Source organism: Siphateles boraxobius, unplaced genomic scaffold (genome assembly GCF_051911475.1).
Source record: "Siphateles boraxobius isolate OS27281-9 unplaced genomic scaffold, OSU_SipBor_1 118, whole genome shotgun sequence".
Classification (NCBI taxonomy): Eukaryota; Metazoa; Chordata; class Actinopteri; order Cypriniformes; family Leuciscidae; genus Siphateles; species Siphateles boraxobius.
The window spans coordinates 2,127,083-2,147,864 of record NW_027508720.1 but is presented as its reverse complement, the minus strand read 5'-3'; the positions used below and the strand labels follow the sequence as shown (position 1 = coordinate 2,147,864).

The following is a 20,782-nucleotide window of genomic DNA, read 5'->3' as shown; positions in this document are numbered from 1 at the left end:
TAATTGTGCCTTCGTTTCCCGGGTAAGTTACTCACAGTTGATGCTGGCTCCTTGTTGTTTTTCTCCCAAATGTCTTAGTCATAGATCCTTATTCACTTGAAAGATTCAGTACACAGCTTTGGGAAGTGTTCACTAGACAGGAGACAGGAGCAGATAATACAAATTAAAATTAAAGATGTTTTTTGAAACAATGTATTTCAGAAAAGAGAGTTGCTTTAATCAAACAACCTTTGTGTCTCAAGTAATGCTGCATGATATTATGCATTTATAATAAATCTTTACCCTTTTATGACATTGCAAGAAGGTCAATTATCCTAATATGCAATTAGACTGAATGCATTATTAGAAAACCCGCTTTTGTTCTTATTCCAAATGTAAGGACAGATGCACAGTGTTCATCACTTGACGTTGGTCCTTTTGTTAAATTAAATTAGTTTAAAAAACTTTTATCCATCAAAACAAGTGTAGCATGACCAACTTGCACTGTAAATTTCAATATCTTGTAAACTCTAAATCTATTAAAGTTTATCAATATATTCAAGCTTTAAAACTTCGCTTCAGATGTTTTATTAATATTTCAGAGTAACAGTGTACTCCCAGAATGAATCCAAAGAGACCTTAAAATTGATATCTCACAAAATAGTCATTTAATAGGAAACTTGAATGCTCGGGAAGATAGCAGGTATCATAAACACAACTAACATTGATGATGACCAAACATTGAACGTCTCGGTTACGTATGTAACCTTCGTTTCCCTGAAGGAGGGAACAGAGATGTAGTCGGAGTGTCGACTGATTGGGATCCCGCTTAGGGAGCCTGTCATCTTCGAGTACTGTTAAAACGAGCCAATGCACATTGGTGTGCTGGGGAAGCCACATCCTGCCCGAAGGGAGGAAAATACACATATGGAATGGGTGGATGACCGGGCAGTACAACATATGGAATGTCACAGGGGTGGCTCCAGCCTATGACAAGGGGGAGACTCAACCGGACAGTGACGGTAAATCGGGCTCTGCAGAGGGAAGACACGGGCTCGCCGCAGGGAGCCGTACCATGGAAGAATACACATATGGGATCGCCGTAGGGTTCACAACATATGGACCCAGCCTAACACAGGTTCCACCAGTGCATACGAGTGATAGGCCTGGCTTTGTACGTTCCACCACATCTATTGCCGAAGGGTATGGAGGAACTCGACAGGGTTCGGCAAATAAGGGGAACTCTAACTGGAGCAAGAATTGCACACGTATCCAGTTCCATAGGAGGGGAATGACACAGCAAGCCGAGACCTCGAACAGGGCTTACATTGAAACTGGCTTCATGTGAAGGGAGCCCATGGGAAGCAGCGGTTGGACACATAAGCTATTCTCTAGCGAACGTGATAGATGTCGCCAAGCCCCCAACTCTATTTAACATCTGTTCAGCGAGGCACTATGTGTCAACGTCTGGGAGGGAGCAATACTCTAACTTAGGAGGAGCTCACCATCCAGCTGGGCATGTGAATCTTGGTAAAACTTTCTCACCAAGATGAAGACAACCACATGTAGTGGGCCAACCTCTGCTTGGAAACATCCTTCCCTTCTGCTGGTCTCCGTAACATTCAAAGCACGTATAACTGCAATGGAGCGGACGGACAGAGAAAAGCCAGGGCTGGGTCTGCCTCCTCCAGGGCTGCGCTTGCAGGCTCACCACCTTGTCCCTTAGGTGAGGTAGTAACCTTGAGCACATATCCAGGCCTGGGTCTCAGATTTCATGACAGTTAGCCGGTTAGACAGTTAGACAGTTAACACGATTCGTTGACCGAAAATGCGTAAAATAACCCAGAACCTCAGTGTCCCGTTGTTTTTAGAACCAGACCTGGAACTCTCCAATGTCTAAGCATGGATCCCAACATGCCCCATCCCTGAGAATGTACTCAGAGGAAGGAGTCAGGTAGGGCTGTCGAGAGGAGAGGTCTGGTTGGGCCAATAAGGGGCAACTAGCAAGACCTACTCCATCTCTTCTCTGACTTTAGCACAGTTGTGTGCAAGAAGGCTCAATGGGGAATGCATTTCTGCGGGGGCAGCTGTGGCCAGAGTTTTTTCTGTTTCGAGGGATGTCCACTCCGACAGGAGAAATATCAAATGGCGGAGGGACGAGTCCGGAGGGGCAATAGATGTAACTGTGCGGACCGAAGTGGTCCCAAACAGCTGGACCGCCTGGGGACGGATACTCCACTCTCCCTGGGCCATAGGCTGTCGAGAGGCTTGTCAGCAGCACGATTGAGCTGGCCAGAAGTAATAAGTGGAATGGAACGACCTCAGAAGCTTCTGACTCCGAGGAGGAGGTGGCGGGTGAGTTGTGACATGCGAGGGAAGCGTAGCGCAACAGTCGCAATGTTGTCGTTTTTCAGACCAGTACAAATTTGCTGAGTAGCAGTGTCTCAAAGCGAGATGAACTGCAAGCAACTCGAGGCAATGGATGCCAATGCAGTAGGAGGGCCGCCAAGACCTCCGTCACTGCATGCCCTTTGTATGTGGCCCCACAGCCGGTATTGATGGACACTCATTCTAGGGACCTTTGGCCAAGAGAAACAAAAGGTCTGTTACGGACTGAGGGTTTGGCGGCAGAACAGGGTGCTTTCACATGGAGCGTGCCGCTCTGCCACGGCCACCTCGGGACTTGGTCGTGAAGTCAGTGCTGAAGCGGTCTTCATATGAAGGAAGCCGAGTGGCTGCATCTACCATATGCCCCAGGAGCCTCTGAAGAGTTTCAGTGGGACCCTTTCTCACTTCTATACAGCACTAACCATCCACATACTCTTTTTCAGAGATGCGGTGGACCGAATCCACTAAAAAAAGAGATCCTCAGCCCATGGACGAGTTTACACTTTCCCAGTTGACCTGAGGACCCAAATGGCTATGAGCACTTGAAGGGTAGGACTTTGTACTGATACTTCACACCTTTCGAACGCATAAACACAGGATGGGCTGTGGTGCGGAAGGATAGAGATCTGAAGTACATGTCTCTCAGGTCGCATGCTGCAGAAGGCTTGGAAGGCCCAAAGACGGCCCAAAGCAGGGTCTGATTGTGGTGCACAACACTGACATGTCTCCACGAGGGCTGCAAAGCTTTACAGGGTTGCACACAGCCAGACTTGCTCTCTTGGGACCCAGGAACAGAGGCATTTGCACTTCCTTTGAAGTGTGGGTACCGATTGCTTAGGGGAGCCAGCGGTGGAACACACACACACACACACACATGAGTAGACTCCACACGGGGGGAGGGAGTGGATCATGATCAACTACAAGAGCATCCTCCTCCATCCCTGAGCGGCCCGCTCATGAATGTTTTCGCTGTTGCTTACCACCTGGCTTGGCAGTGCCTGGAGGGGACTGGGAGTCCCTACTGCGGCCGGCTCCATGCTGAGGCCTGGTTGGAGGCTGCTGCGGAGGAACTGCCACCGGCGGTGGGGTGGAGGAAGCAGCGGGCCGCCAGGGCAGAATGTGCCCGATGGCCTCCGTCTGCGCTTGGGCGGGAGAGAGATTTGTTCGGTGCAGTTCTCTGCCGCGTAGCCGACCAGCCCAACCTGGGAAATTGGGGAGACCAGGAACCGAACCTTGTCCACATCCGTCATATCAACCAAGCTGAGACCACGATGGCACTCCTGAACCACTAAGATGGACATCGCCAGACCGATCGTGCACGCCACGCCACTCATGCCCAGGGGGGCGAGGTCGGATGCAGTGCAGTGCTCACCTTTGAGCGCACGGTCTGGGCTACCCTTGTGCATGTCCTGGCCTGATAGACCTGTAGCAGCACCAAGGCACGCAAAGAGGAGACGACTTGCCCACAGGCTTTGTAAGCTCTGCCCGTCGGAGCAGACAAGAACTCACAGGCCTTAGGTGGGAGACGAGGATCCCCTTTCCAAAAGGCAGTGGCCGCCGGACACAGGTGCACCTGTGTCGTGATAGACCTCTCCACTGGAGGGATAGCCTCGCAATCCTTCTCCGCTCCTCCGTCAAATGTAGTGAGGGGGAAAAAGCTATTCAGGCAGTTTCTGGCAGAAAAAGGTGCCGTCCAGAACCTGGTAAGCTCTCCATGCACTTCGGGAAAGGCAGGCACTGGGGTGGCGAGCTGAGAACCAGCACGGCCCGCCTCGAGATACCAATCCTCAAACTGAGACTGAGCGGGACACAGTGGAGGACATGCTTTGCATAGTGCTGGATAGGGAGAGTGCATGTTAAAATAAAGTGTTTTTTTATCCACTTTTTATACAGATGATAAAATGGGGGGAGGAGGATGCTATGCTTTGTCACTTATAATTTCAGCTATTTTAATATAATTTCTTCAATCAATCAATCAAATCAATAAACAAAAAAAAACTTTACTCTTAATTGCAATGCTTTTAATTATGATAAATGCATATATTTACACTAATATAGGTTCAACGTGTAAAGATGTTTTTTACTTTATATATTTTTACAGAATTTAACCCTCTGTAGTCTGAGGGTTTTTTCTGGAGAAGTTTTGACATGCTCCACAAAAATGTTCATGGAGACAGAGATGGCAAAAAGCACACCCTGTTTCTTTTCTTTATTTTAGAAAAAGACAAAGATTGGTTTTGATTGTAAGTAGACACAAATACTGTATACCCTTCACAGTTTTGAATGGTATATTTCTTTTATCTATGATATATTTCTTTTAGCTTTTATGTATGACCATAAACATCAACAGAACGGGCCAGCAAGTCCGTCGAAACCAGAGGTTTACAATATTAACAACCATAAACCCAAATTATTTTATTTTATTTATTTTAAACTTGGAATATGATGGCTGCAAGCTTTTGTTTGCAGCCATGACTTTCCTTGTTTCGTTTATTTGACTGTTTTGTTTCTTTTACTGCTAGGTTTGAAAATACCCTTACCTGTAATCTTCCTCCAGCCTACCAACTGCAAAAAAAAAAAAAAAAAAAAAAAAAAATGAATGTACCACTATCAAAATGAATCTGCTAAAGAGGACAAACAATTCAAGATGAGGTGAGAGGTGCGGTAAACTAGTTTATCCTGTGGCTGGTTGTCATTTGTGTGGTGATAGAAGACAGCACAAGTGAAGCAAAATATTCATTAAGCCTGTGAAAGAGTCAAAAGAGTGGACAGATATGCTGATCAAAGCAGCACCTTCCACGCTGCTCTGTCACATGCAACAAAAAAAACCCTTTAACTTCCCAGTTGCAATATTGGATTAATTAGTCTCACAGTCTAGCGTGAGAACTGTAGACTTGCATGTTTTGGCATGTCAAGGTTTGAGGGAACGTTTATGAATTATCTGTAATTACAGGCATGTGGTTGTGTTGGCTGGTTAGGTCAGGAACCTCCAAATTGATGCATGTCCAAGTTTTGTTGAAGCAAATATGGATCATGTTAAAGGTGTTGTAAGCAACTTTAACAAGCATAAAATGTTTCTATTACCTGACAGATAGCTGTTGTGAAAAATCACACATGAATCTGTGACAGCCCAAGGGCTCTGTAAACACAAAAAAACAGCAACAGGGGAAAAGCCTGGTCTTGTTTAGCCAATCAAAAAAGTAGTCCTTTAGAAACATACTCTTCCCATCAATCATTTTGAGTGTTCGGGTCAAGGGATCTGAGTTTGGCGGGATATAGGGCAAGTGGCAAAATGGCCGAAGTTAGAAAAACCAAGTGGTCAAGGTTTGGCGAATTCAATGCATTTATGCCTTAAATTCTAATGTAAACGTATTTTATAGATGTATATTTTTGTATAGATTTTATAGATGTCATGTGGCCTATGTCTATGCCTTGAAGCTAACCCAATTAATGTCGCTATGACATGTTGAATCCATCACAAAAAACTCTAAACTATTCCTCATTTGAGCCTTTATGAGCTTGTTTACCCGTGTATGCGCTCTGATCCAGTAATAAGTTCAGAACGTTAAATGAGTCTGTATACCTGTAAGCAGTTTAGAAAGCACTAAATGGGTTGCACCACTCATGTGTGCAAGTTTGAGGTTACACACTAATACTAGCCAACCACTAAAGCGGATCTCGCCCTCAAATCTCTAAACAGCTGAGATACCAGAGTTTCTTAATGCCATTGGCATGACAGCAGTTTACGGAGTCAATATTTCTTGTATGAGTACAAGTTTTACATTTTACACAATGCACAATGCACAAAACTTCCTAGCTTCAAGCTACAAATGGAATGTAGCTGTTATAGCTTAAGTCAAGATTAAAACGTTATTATTTACACTATAAACTAATTACAAAAACTTAGTACTATATAAATATAAAGTTATTAAATTACATAAATATAAAGAAATGTGGTTTCCCATTAAGGGATTTACAAGTCATTTAGTTCATTAATGTGACATTTGTAAAAAAATATATTCAATGAAGAAGAAAAAAAGGCAGGAATTGATTTCATCCATTGGAAATTTGATTGATTTTGACATCTGGGGGGAAAAAAAGAATGTTGTTTCAAAGGTGAAGCATTGAAGAAAAACCTTTCAGCAGCCGGATCGTGAAACAAAGGTAACACTTCACAATCAAATAAAAACATATTTTAAAGTGTAAATGAAAAAACAAACTCTTCATTTCTTAAGAACATCATTTTGTTCCCTCTTAAAAAAGTGACAGGTTATTCGCAATTCTTGCTTAGCTCCTTCTTGTTTCTTGTTTTACTTTAAGAGGTTATTTACACTTATTTTGAAAGGACATTCTTATTTTGTTCTTATAACAATCTTAAGAAACAAATATAGGAACATTCTTAAGATTAGTTTTTTGGGGAACACAAAATATTCTTAGCTTTATAGAAGTTAGAAGTTATGTTAAAAGTTACTTAAACTTTAAAAGTTTAAGTTATTTCTTGAAGGATTAGTTCGCTCCAGAGTTAAAATGTCCTGATATTTTACTCAACCACATGTCATCCAAGATGTTCATCTCTTCCTTTCTTCAGTTGAAAAGAAATGAATGTTTTTGAGGAAAACATTCCAGGATTTCTCTCCATATATGTAGTTGACTTCAGTGGGGTACAACGGGTTGAAAGTCAAAATTGCAGCTCTAAAGGTCTCTGTGCGATCCCAGCCGAGGAATAAGGGTCTTATCTAGCGAAACAAGCGTTCATTTTCTAAAATAAAATAAAAATGTGTATACTTTTCAACAAACCCTTTACTCACTGGTTTAATTTGCTCCGGATGAATGTTGTTGCTGTTACAGGGCTTGAATTTTGGTGAGGGATTGTGCATATTGAGCATAATTTTACTAATTCCTGAAGATTTTGTGCTCACACCCAAAGTGTGTGCACATAAAGATAAGTATATTGCCTATATAACAGTATAATGGGTCTGTGCATCAGGTTTTAAAGTGACAGCAGCCCAATGTAGCCTACCGGCTGCTAAATTGTGAGATAATATAAAAATTTAAAATTAAATTATTTATATATATATATATATATATATATATATATATATATATATATATATATATATATATATATATATATATATATATATGCCAGTTTTTTCCTAGCCTGGTCTCACCAGACTCTCGTACATTTCATTTGTACATAGAGTCTGGCACCGCTCCATTGACAAGCGTTAACTTCCTTGTATGCGGGTACTCTATTGAAGTCTAAAACTATTGGATCTGCCCAGAGTCACTCTGGATCTGCCATAACCAATCGCTAACGTTTGGTTGTGACGTATGTCATGTCGAACCCCGTGGGAAGGAGGGCCACAAAATCATGGCCACCAACAAATCTAAGCAAAGATTGTTCTTGCTCCGGCTTTAACTTCTTGATATTTGGCAGCGTTGCCACAACGGAACGAATGGCTTCGCTCGCATCTTTCTCCACTGCCATTACTGAACTACAACTCAAAATAACGCACAACATCAACGTCATCTTTCTCAGCCACTCCCTCTATTCGCTGATTGCCCGGTAAAAAATTGACCGGAGAAAACCAAAGACTACAGCACAATCCCAGACTAGTTCTGAACGAAAATGAAAATTGAGCGGAAGTACGTAGGAGGGCGAAGCGAGGCTAGTTTTTTCCCTATGGAATTGTCAAAATCGTGGCCAGTGAAAATGCTGAGTGGCTAGTAACATTGGAAACCACTAGGCACAGTGGCTGGTGAGCAAATAAATGTTTGTCAATGTATGTTTGACATACATTTATGTTTTTAACATTAAAAAACATCAAATGTTTATATATATATATATATATATATAAAACATTTTCTCAGTAATTCTGAACAACAAGTCCAAAAGTTGTTCTTGAAAAGATGTGGGAACCCTGTATGGGAAACTTTTTATTACAAAATTTTATGACAAACACAGTATGTTAAATCAGTCCTAAATTTTACGGGAATTTTCTTTTTCTTTTTTACCTCCCTTGTGTGGAAGCAGACAACACTGCCAGTCTGTAAATTATAAATTCGTGATAATGGGAATGATTAAGAAGGAAGAGAAAATAACTAAAGGCAGAGGCATAGATGGGACATGGGCATATGCTCTGGTTGAATCAGTTATGCGTCACAATGTGCCAAACTTAAACTATTAAAACTTAATCAACTCATAATGTGCATGGTTTCTTTTGTAACGGAAACGGGCAGATATTAAGAAAAACCAGCTGGCCGGGAGTTTGAGAACCGTCACAAACAGTATTGAGTTCATCCAAAATGTCTGTTTAATGTTGCAGGTTTACATGGAGGGGAGTGAACAAATCATTTAATCCGAGGTCAAAGTACTCAAGGGTTTAGCAGCCAAACAAAGCAGCAACTCTATTTTCTAAACTTTATTAAAAGACAAAAAGACAAAAACAAGCAAAAAAAAATCATTGTTCGGATTGATGTTCTTTCCTTCTTGTTGGAGATAATCACTTGATTAAATTCCTGGAAAATAAAGGCTGATTAAATTACAGTTAAGACACACTCATTTAAAGCTGAAACTGGCGCCTATACTATTATTGTACAGAAAAGAAAATAGACAAACTGTGAGACAAATGGCTCGTTTATGAGAAGCATACAATGGGACGTCATTATGCCCTACAAGTGAGAGGACGTTGAGTCAAATTATGGGTTTCAAAACGCTAACTATACATTTTTAAGCAGGTTTAAAAATAAACAGTGCTCAATCATCGCTGATATGATCATCACAGATAAGATCTTTCGAGCGAATGTTTGTTTGTCTCTTGCCGCTCTTTCCAAAAGGATTGGCTTTGAATCGCAGTAACTTAGAAAATCTCCATTAAGCCAAACTGAAATCATTGTTCTCTTTAGAACTGGTTTCAAAGGCTAATGGAGAACAGTATTGTTTGCTCTCATTCGCTCAACAATTCAAGCTCATTTTCCAGTTTATCTCCCACTGTGAGTCGCCCCGAACTGGCTATTCTTACAAATGGAAATTTTACAAATGAAACTCTCAAAGCAGTGGGCCAAACCTGAATTGTATCTAAATTGTAGCATTTTTCATTTGTAAAATAGTTTGTGACATTTTAGCATTTTAGCAATTTATCTTTTTACCCAGATAAATAACAAAAGTGGATGGATGGATGGATATGTAAAAATTAAACTAATTTATGAGTCCTTTTTTTGCAGTGCAGCACATGTAGACCAACAACTAAAATGAGTAAGAACGCATCCTGTGTGAAACTCACCTTAAAAATATTAATTCTGGGAATTCATGGATTGTATGAAAACAGGTTTGGCAGTCTACATTCTTTTATGTGTTTTATGCGTGCAAAATCTACATACCTCAAAGGCTGTAATACACATAGCAGATGATCAGCGGTCGTTCATCTATGGCCAACACGGCTTCTTCAACACCACGTTCTGTGATGTGAATATGAGCAATGGAGGACTTTGAACATGAAACCAGGGCGACGCTTCCAAGACACACTTACTGCAGTGAAACATGGAGTATGGAGTCATGGAAAGATCAACATCTATGATGATAATGAAAGAAAGAGAAAGAATCAAATCAAAAAGATAAACAAAAGGATCTGGCAGTGCAGTAAAATTTAAATGTATCCTCTTATGAACTCTAGCAACGCCCAATTTAGGGAAAGTACACAGTCATTTTCAGAGATGTTCAATAAAAGATTTTTGATATATAGCGCAACTTATTATCTCCCCAATTTCTCATAACTTTAATAATCTTGGTGCCCAGGAATATGTTCAGAGTCACCACACCTGCCATTTATTTCTTTCCATGGGTGTTTTTAGCTATCAAAAGAGCCCAACCCCAAGTCTCAACGACATTTTATGACTTGGGTTCTTCTCTTTAATAGAAGTCCATGGGATTGTTCAGACATTTCATCGTTTGCAAAACAAAAGATGCCAGTCTGATCACTTTTACAAGGTATTCAGATGTGCGTTCCAATGATGCTGAAATAAACAAGGACGCACACCCACATTTGTGCAAGTACACAAAAAAGCATATGCTGACTGGGCCGGACTCAGTGGTTGTTAATGACAGAGCAGAGAAAAGCATCCAGGTGCTGTGAAACTGTATTCCTCGCTGCTTCTCACACAAACACACACAGACTTGCAGAGCATTGTGGGAAAATGCCAAACTGACCCCCCACCAAGAGCTCCAGCCTCAAGCTAAACATTAATTAAACCATAATTCCACTTCACCAGCAGTTGAGCGTGTTTATCAGGTCAACATAAAACTTGGAAACAGAGAGCTTCCTGTAGAACCAGAGTTCATTAGCGGTGTTTGCTAGGACGAGCATCACTGTTACTACTGACTTGTGTGTGAGGGCAAAATATTTCCACGCACATATTTTGTCACAAATTAAGTCTTAAACTTGTCTTAATATATATTAAGTCTTAAAGGGTCACTCCACCCATTTGCATTAAGATTTCCATTGTTAGAAATCCAGTCATACTATTGAATGCTCGTGCAACACTCTTTCATTTTCACCTGAGACGAGAGAAATCCTCTATTTACCTTTTTCACTTCCTCCTACAATGACGCAAAAATCGTCATTTTACGTCATTGTTGGAGGAAGTGTAAAAGGGGGGATTTCTGTGAAGACTACAAGCACTAGTTCCCACCCTTTCAAACCCGCCCATAGGGGGTTGGACCTAATGCGCTAACAGACCTATCAGATCAGTGCCAGAGCGTTTGATTTCACCGGGAGAAACTTTTTGAAAATATGGGCGAAGGTACTGAATACACAGGCGGATACATTATGGAGGATCTGGTTCTCTTACGAGAGGTTCTCTCGTATTGCGTAAGTTTAGCTTACGCTACGGGAAAGATTTATCTTCTCGAGATAATGAAGCCAAAAAATTATCCTTAATTTTGTATTCCTTGTCAACGCAGTGCAGCAGCTAGCAGACCTAGAGCAGGCCATCTCGCGTGCTCATTGGCTGGCTCAACACTAGGGGCTGTAGGCTGACTTCCCTGATTTTCGTCTCTTCAGCGAGCTCTTTGCATCGCTGGATCTGAGAGAAGCCACTGCCGCCGTCGAACAGCGGACAGCCAGCTTAGGAGAGCGCTGAGGAAGCCGGCCGTCTTCGCCACCTTCAGCCATCCGTGCGAGCTACGCTATCCGGCGACGTATCCTTTACCTTGCTAAAACCTATTCTAAAACCTATTCTAAAAGAGCAGCGAGTGTCTTTAAGACGCCTCGCACTTCCGGCTGTGAAGCGCTTCCGCTGTCGACCCTGCGGGCTCGACTCGAAGCCTTCAACACCCCCCGCCTCTCCTCACCGACGCGCAGCTGCCGCTCACGAGCCTCACTGCCGTCGCATCTGAGAATGAGGCCGAGGGACATGTACGAGCACGCGGCTTGCTCTCTTTACGTTACAAGAGAGCTACCCCGCCCTCGTGTCCCCGTTCGCGCGTCATGCAGAGCCCTCTCGAGCTCTCTGCAAGACCCGGACGGGCATCATCTGTGTTACATGTAGGTCCCGTGCCCACTACTCGTGCGCGAGCCCTCGTACAAACACTGTTCCAGTTCTGCTCGACCACCGAGCACGCGGCTAGCTCTCTTTATGTTACAAGAGAGCTACCCCGCCCTCGCATCCCCGTTCGCGCGCCCTCTCGAGCTCTGACCCGGACGGGCTTGCGCGCCGCCGTCGAAATGTCTCGCCCTGTCAGTCCCCTTAGATAAGGCTACTGCAGCGGTGTATTTGGCAGCCAACGAGCCGGTAATGCAACCCGCTCGCCTGCACACACCCGCCGTTCTCGCGGCGACCCAGAGAAATCTCAAGTGAGTATAATGTCAGATTAAGAATGTAAGTTACGTGCCCGCTCACGAGCGCTCACGCTTACTAACAGACACATCGCCTCCGAAAAGACGTGCGTGTTTAAGTTTATTCCCTGTCAGTCCCTTTCAAACAGGCTACTGCAGTGGTTCAATTAGCAGCCAACGAGCCGGTTTGTTAACCCTCTCGCCTGCACACAAACGCCGTTTTCACGGCGACCCAGAAAAATCTCAAAAAGAGTATTTAATGTCTGGTCTGGCTCATGCCGTCGGTGTTGTAAGTGTAATGAAAGTGCCCACGCCCCAGTGTTCACCCCTACACATAAGCACTCCGAACCTCGCAGAGCACACTCTCATGAAGCGCAGAAAAGCCGCTCGAGTGTTGAATGTAAGAAATGTGTCCATAAGTCTGTGCCCACTATCTGCCCGCTCTGTTACACGATCAAGAAAGCAGGTAATGAATGTAAGTCTCGTGCCCGCCAGAGTGCGTTCACGCTTGCTAAAACAAACCTCCCCCCGGGCTCCGACCGCGCGTTTAAGTGTTATCACAAAACGAAAGGCATTAATAAATCGCTCCCCATCCATTATGATCGGGGCGTCAAATACACTTGTAAGTCTAGTGCCATGGTACACCCGCTCACGCTGACAGGAAGCTTTTCCGCCCGGAGTGCTGCTCGCTCGTCAAAGAGTGAAAAAAGAATGTTCTCCATCCCTTATGATTGGGACATCTCACATAAATCAGCCGGTCTCGGCTTTCAGCGAGCAGCCATTGCCCAGAACCGAGAGCGCGCGCGCCACGCTTTCGGCTCCGGGTCAGTTTCACAAAAGAAAGCAGGTTATGGATGTAAGTCTCGTGCCCGCCAGAGTGCGTTCACGCTTGCTAACACAAACCTCCCCCCGGGCTCCGCCCGCGCGTTTTAAGTGTTATCACAAAACGCAGGGCATTAATAAAACGCTCCCGATCCATTATGATCGGGGCGTCAAATACACTTGTAAGTCTAGTGCCCGCGCACACGCGCTCACGCTTACAGGAAGCTTTTCAGCACGGAGCGCTTCTCGCGTGTCAAAAAGTGAAAAAAAAAAAAAAAAAAAAGAAGAATGTTTCCCATCCCTTATGATTGGGACATCTCACATAAATCAGCCGGTCTCGGCTTTCAGCGAGCAGCCATTGCCCAGAACCGAGAGCGCGCGCGCCACGCTTTCGGCTCCGGGTCAGTTTCACAAAAGAAAGCAGGTTATGAATGTAAGTCTCGTGCCCGCCAGAGTGCGTTCACGCTTGCTAACACTAACCTCCCCCCGGGCTCCGCCCGCGCGTTTAAGTGTTATCACAAAACGCAGGGCATTAATAAAACACTCCCCATCCATTATGATTGGGACATCTCACATAAATCAGCCGGTTTCGGCTTTTCAGCGAGCAGCCATTGCCCAGAACCGAGAGCGCGCGCACCGCGCTTTCGGCTCCGGTTCAGTTTCACAAGCCCGCAAATGGCGGCGGTCTGAACCCGGAGGCGATTCGCCCCCTAGCGGCTCACATAGGGTGTTGAGCACAATAAAGCAGGGCTATACACTTCAATTAATTCGCCGTCCCCCGCGCTTTCAACCCTGGACCGCGACGATAGTGAATGCGGAAGTAGCACACCTACTTCACGCAGAAATAGCAAAGCTGCTGTGCAAAGGGGCTATAGAAAAGGTACCGCCTTCTGTGAGCGAGTCAGGCTTTTACAGCCGATATTTTCTCGTACCCAAGAAGGACGGAGCCTTCAGACCTATCCTAGATCTGAGACATTTGAACTAAGTGCTTGCGAAAAGACCGTTCAAAATGCTTACGACCAGGATAATCCTCGCGCACGTTCGCCCGAGGGACTGGTTTATTTCTCTAGATCTGAAGGATGCCTATTTTCAGATTCAGATAGTACCCCGTCACAGGCAATTTTTGAGATTCGCCTTCGACGGTCAGGTATATCATTACACCGTCCTGGCGTTCGGCCTGTCCCTGGCACCCCGTACATTTACAAAGTGCATGGACGCGGCGCTCGCCCCCCTGAGAAGTCAGGGGCTGCGAATAATGAACTATCTGGACGATTGGCTGATATTGGCACAGTCAGAGACAGAACTGCTATCTCACAGAACAGTGCTTCTCAGTCATCTGGAAAGCTTGGGTCTCACGGTCAACTGGACCAAGAGCTCATTACTGCCCAGCCAGTCAATTTCCTTTTTAGGAATAGCACTGGACTCAGTGACCATGACGGCTCGTTTATCGACACAGCGCGCGCGCCGTGTTCGCCACCTAGCCGCATCTTTCCAGAAGGGCAACTTTCTCCCTTTGAAAACATTTCAAAGGATGTTGGGCTGTATGGCATCAGCTGCAGCGGTGCTCCAGCTGGGCCTACTGCGCATGCGCCCGCTCCAACGCTGGTTGAATGCTTGCGTGTCCCGCCGAGCCTGGGTGTCTGGCGGCCAGAAAATCAGAGTGACTCAGGCCTGCATAGCAGCACTGCAGCCCTGGTTAGTGGCCGACTGGTACCAGCAGGGAGTAATGATGGGAACCATCTCTTATCGTAAAGTCATCTCGACAGACGCGTCCAACTCGGGTTGGGGCGCACTGTTCGAGGGCAGACCGGCCTTTGGCCAGTGGTCAGACCAGGAGAAGGGTTTTCACATAAACTGTCTGGAAATGATAGCGGTCGAGAACGCGCTGAAGTGCTTCCTCCCGTTCATACAGGACCAGCATGTTCTTGTCCGCTCGGACAACATGTCTGTGGTATCCTATGTAAACCGCCAGGGCGGTGTCAGATCCAGAAATCTCTGCAATCTGACGGAATGCCTCCTTATTTGGTCTCAGATGCACCTGCGCTCGCTGAGGGCGGCGCATGTGCCTGGCCATTTGAATGACGGCCCAGACAAACTGTCCAGGGACAATGGTCCCCCAGGGGAATGGTCCCTGCACCCCCAAATAGTCCAGAAACTGTGGCGCCTATTCGGCAGAGCGGAAGTCGACCTATTTGCGTCAAAAGACAACGCTCAATGCCCGACGGTCTTTTCGAAGGACGAGGACGCGCTGGCCCAGGTTTGGCCCAGCCTCCCGCTATATGCTTTCCCTCCGGTCTCTCTGTTGCCACAGGTGATCAAGAGAATCAGGGAAACGCGCCACTCGGTGCTCCTCATAGCCCCGCGTTGGGAGAATCAGATTTGGTTCCCGGAACTAGCACGGCTGTCACATACAGCTCCGTGGTCGAATCCGGTGAGGGCAGATCTCCTCTCTCAGGCTCGCGGCACGATCTGGCATCCCCATCCAGAGCGCTGGTCTCTGCATGCATGGTTGATCAACGGGTACTCGTTGCCCTGCCAGGAGTGATGAACACGATCACGCAGTCTAGAGCCCCTTCCACGAGAAGGCTCTACGCGTCTAAATGGTCGGTGTTCTCTGGATGGTGCACCGACAGAGGTCTGGACCCGCGGACATGCGGGGTGGCGCATCTGCTCACCTTCCTACAAGAGCTGTTGGATAAGGGAAGGTCCCCATCCACGCTCAATGTATACGTGGCGGCCGTGGCAGCGTTCGCAGAATCGACGCACGGCCAGTCATTGGGAAGACACGAGTTGGTAATCCGCTTCCTTAGAGGAGCTAGAAGGATGAATCCGCCGCGCCCCCCGTCGGTTCCCATGTGGGATCTTTCATTGGTCCTCGAGGCCCTGAAAGCTTTTCCATTTGAACCAATAGACTCCGTGGGGTTGAAATATCTATCACTGAAAACCGTCTTTCTGACTGCACTGTCGTCAGTAAAAACGTGTAGGGGACCTGCATGTGCTGTCTGTCAGCGCGTTGTGTCTTGAGTTCGGACCGAATGACTCTAAAGTCATCCTCAGACCTAGACATGGCTATGTCCCTAAAGTGATGGGCACTCGATTCAGAGCGCAAGTTATTTCGTTGTCAGCTCTCCCAGCATCTGACAGCGAAGGTGATGTGAATCTCCTATGCCCTGTCAGAGCGCTGAGGTTTTACATTACGCACTCCGCCTCCTTCAGACGTTCGGAACAGCTTTTTGTTTCGTTTGGTGGGAGCTCCAAGGGTCTCGCCTCCTCGAAACAGAGCCTGTCCAGATGGATAGTAGACGCTATAGCGGCCGCTTACGCGTCAAAAGGTCTGCAATGCCCTCTGGGCATCAGGGCTCATTCCACGAGAGGCGTGGCCTCTTCGAGGGCATGGTCCAGTGTAATTTCTATCCATGACACATGTGTAGCGCCGGGCTTCCTTTATGAGCCACAGTATAGCGACGAGCAGCTGAGGGCTATGGAGGAACCGGAGGCGGCTTAAGCTGCTGCCACCACAGCCGATGCAGACGATCTGCTTGTGGCGGACGAGGAGCCCGCAATGGCTCGAGCTGGGGCAGATTGGTGGTGCCTGTGCTCTCACTGTGCGCCAATTGACACAGAACAAGAGTCTGTCTGCTGCCGAGAATTCCAGCGGTGCTACGGAATCGGAGGATGACACGGACGTGTGTGTTGTTGCTCACCCGAGTTTCGCACCCCATATGGATAGCGGTGTCCTGGAGACCTACATGCTAACGTGGCAGGTTCATTGCAGAAATATCTTGCAGTTAAGCTAGCTACTGTAGTGGGAGTGGTCTGCGGAGCTGAGCATTCCAATGCAATATGGGGATTGTTGTCTACAATCCACAAGCACTAAAAAGTCATTTTCTGCCTTTTATCGGCCAAGAAGGTCCCAAATTAGAAATTTACGATACTATTCTACTACATGTATGACCCACTTTCAATACATATTCATGTCTCCACCGGTGGAATGACCCTTTAAGCGTGTTGAGGAAAGCTTTGCAACCTTCCAGAGCACACTAGCAATGACCCAGAACAAGCTAACAACACCCACCATTGTGGAAAAACAATTCAACAAAGAGGTGTGCCCCAAGGCTCAATATTGGGGCCACTTTTATCATTTATGTAAATAATTTGTCATTCATTTTCTTATCATCTAGTCATATTTAAGTTTATGCTGATGAAACTGTCATATGTGTATCTAAAACTGAAACAGTTTACTTTTTTTAATTTTTCATACTTTTGAATATTAATAACTTTAAGATTCTTTGATGAATAAAAAGTAAAAAAAAAATAACAATGTATTTAAATTATAAATCTTTTGTAATAATATACACCACCGTTCAAAAGTTTGTGGTTAGTATTTTTTTCTTTCTTTCTTTCTTTATTAAAATAAATTAATACTTTTATTCAAGGATGTGTAAAATTGATAGTAAAGATTTATATTGTTAGAAAATACTTCTATTTGGAATAAATTATGTTATTTTATTCATCAATAAATCCTCAAAGTATCCCAGGTTCCAAAAAAATACTAAGCAGCACAACTGTTTCCAACATTGATAATAAATCATCATATTAAAATGATTTCTGAAGGATCATGTGACACTGAAGACTGGAGTAATGGTCCTGAAAATTCAGCTTTGATCACATAAATACATTATATTTTAAAGTATATTAAAATAGAAAACCATTATATATATATATTTTTTTTATTTTTTATTATTCAATAAATAATTTAATTGCAATATCAAAAATACAGACAATAAAAACGTATTTCAAAACAATAAAATTTAAAACATTAAAAAAAAAGAAAAAGAAAAAAGAAGTAATGTTTCCAAACTTTTGACGATATACTATATATATTAAACGTAACTAATGTTTGTCATGCAAAACAATCCTTAATGAAAAAAAACCCCAAAAAAACATGGTTATACCAGGCACAACAGCTGCCGTTTAACCTGGTCATCAACATCAGTTTTCTTCCTGGTTTATTGTTTTGTTTTCTACATAAAGCATCATTAAAATGTAGTCATTAAAGACCCTTAAAGACAGTACTTTACCCTTATTTAACCAGAGTTTTATATATTCAGTTTAATAAAAGAAAGGAGATCTAGTAGGACAATTGAAAAGCACACAAAAATGCGTCGGTGTGTGTACGTCACATGATCAGATTAATCAGCAGATGATGCAGCAAGACGAAAAACCATATCAGATGAGTGCCTTACGATATAGTCTTGGACCGTGTTGTGCCTCCAGGTTTAAGCTGGTGCAAAGACGGATACTTTGCATTCCTCCAGCATTGATCTTATCCTGACTCACCTTATCTCATCTTCTCAAACCCCTCCCTCTGGATTACTCAGAGAAAGACAAGACGGAGAGATCACCGATTCTAACATGCCTGTACCTGCCGTGTGCCCTTTAATGGATGGATTGCGGTACAACCAAGACTGTGCTGACATCAAAGTTGTTTTGAATGCAATATCTCAACGTCTTCTACGTCAGCAGACTCTGTTTTGCACCCAAACAGAATACGTCGACAATGATAAACGTGGATGAGTGATGAATGGAAGGAAACATACATCAGGTGTGCTTATCAACGCTCGCCTCATGTGACTAGAACAGGAATAATCGATGTCTGTGTTTTGAAGCAGCATCACACGTATCATTAAGACTAAGAGTATGCTCAATGAAAAAAAAACAAAAAAAAAAACAAGATAATAAAATTCAAAAAGTAATCAAATGGTGCACAAAGCAAGAACAAATCTAAATAAACTTAAGATTATTTTCAGTCCTAAAATGTATCAATAGGTTTAAATAAATTTTAATTATTTTTTGAGTACTATGTATTTTTTGTTGTTGTTATTTTTGGCTACAGGCTAATGACTATGTTGAAGTCAATTTTGAGGCAGTATTTATGTATGTAAATATTTTTGCTGCCAATTCAACAAAACAACAAAAACTGTAGACTCACTAAAGTATTTTCATTCCCGACATTTCGGCAGGCAGCCTTTGTCAAGGTACAACTTCTTACAAAATGGAGAACATAAATAGAAGCAACAATTACTCACAGGTGAGAGCAATGACATCACAATCACCATAAAATAGTTAGCCAATCAATTAAAAAAAAACTCTTTCTTAAGTCTGTATTACGAGAACAAAAATATACACCATCAACAATTGAGCACCAACAATCACAAACACGATAAAACCCACATTGAGTGTGCTTAAGGCTGCTTGTCTGCCGAAACGTCTGTAATAATAAAAATTAAGTGAGTTTGCAGACAATTAACAGAGTTATTTTCTTTAACTTGCACCTTAAAAAGGTGTGTGTTTGCTTTAAGTATTGATCATTTTAACTAAATAAAACAAGCCCCCCCCCCCCCCTCTTTAAACTTAAAATAGCTGGAAAATGGTGTATGTGAAATATTACTGATTTATTCATTATTTCCTATTCGCGACTGATGCCTCCGAGACTGTAACACATTATTCTCCCAATTTCAACAAAATCTCATCTATGTATTAAATACATGTTAACTTAAAAAGTTTGGACAATCTAGACAAAACAAAAAAATGTTTGCATAATCTAGACAAAACAAAGCAAATTTCTGGATAATGCAGGCAAAACAAAACAAAACAAATGTCTGGATAACCAAAAAAAAAAAAAAAAAATGTCCTGATAATCCATACAAAAAATAAAAAAAGGATAATCTACTTTTATTTTTTTAATGTCTAGATAATCCAGGCAAAACAAAAAACATGTCTGGATAAAACAGATATCTGGATAATCTAGACAAAACAAAAATGCCTGGATAATCCAATAAATCTGCGGATAACATTAAACAAATGTATGAATAATCCAGGCAAACGAAAACAAAACAAATGTCTGGATAATCCATACACAACTAAACAAACAAATATCTGAATAAGACAAAAAATATATATATGCCTGGAAAATCCAGTCAAAACAAAACAAAAAAAAGTGAAAAAAAATATGTCTGGATAATCCAAACAAAACAAATACATTAACTAATAAAGTACCTTATTTTTCTCATTTGATTAATTTTCCACTGCATTTGGAATTATGTTGCCTTACAAGGGAGCTGGGAGCTGCAGTAGACTACCAGGAAGCTCACTAAGTTTTAGAAAATAAGTTTTGAGCCTATTTTTACCTGCCTTGCCCCAGGATAGCCTACTCAGCGACAGCTAACAGGAAACACATCAGACAGACACCTATGGCGTGACAAACCTAGCAATAAACTCCCTTTTGGGGGTTATTACACCTTGTGTTGCTGCATAAAAAACAAATGTGTGCAAACTTTCAAACTTCCTTCTGAAATTCACAAGAAAATGGTGACTTCAGACTTTTGTATATCTTATCAGGCTGATCTCATCCGTCACTTGTTAATGTAAGAGATGGACAGAGATCTCTCAAACAAACACTTCCTGGTTTGGGTAGATCCCTTCTACAGCTCTGGGGTCAATGATTCATCATTGTTTCTGAGAAGAGATCATTACTCAGGATGTGTTGACCCAGGGCAGTCCTAACGGTGGGGGTTAAACTCACCCTAACACTTCTTCTCAATCACCGTCTTGGCCCCTGGAAGACCCTCAGGGTGAAGCGACTGCTCACTTTCCTGCCAACCCAGACGACACTTCTGCCTAACCTGAGGGACTGCAGTTTATTCATCTAATCAAAACACTGTATAAAAAGGTCAGAAACCCTTAAACAAAGTACT

The 20,782-nt window shown here is 43.4% G+C and overlaps 1 long non-coding RNA gene across 2 annotated transcripts; it reads right to left on the bottom strand.

Moving 5' to 3' along the window:
- Nucleotides 1–53: 53 nt before the first annotated feature.
- LOC143710729 (uncharacterized) lies at nt 54–19,056 on the bottom strand. Of its 2 annotated transcripts, none has more exons than XR_013194625.1 (3): nt 19,018–19,056; nt 9,751–9,941; nt 54–132 (listed from the first exon to the last, which is right to left on the bottom strand). It is a non-coding gene; the product is annotated as an uncharacterized LOC143710729 (long non-coding RNA). The 2 variants fall into 2 exon arrangements; XR_013194626.1 differs by lacking the exon at nt 54–132 and adding an exon at nt 8,647–8,889.
- Between the last annotated feature and the right edge of the window lie 1,726 nt (nt 19,057–20,782).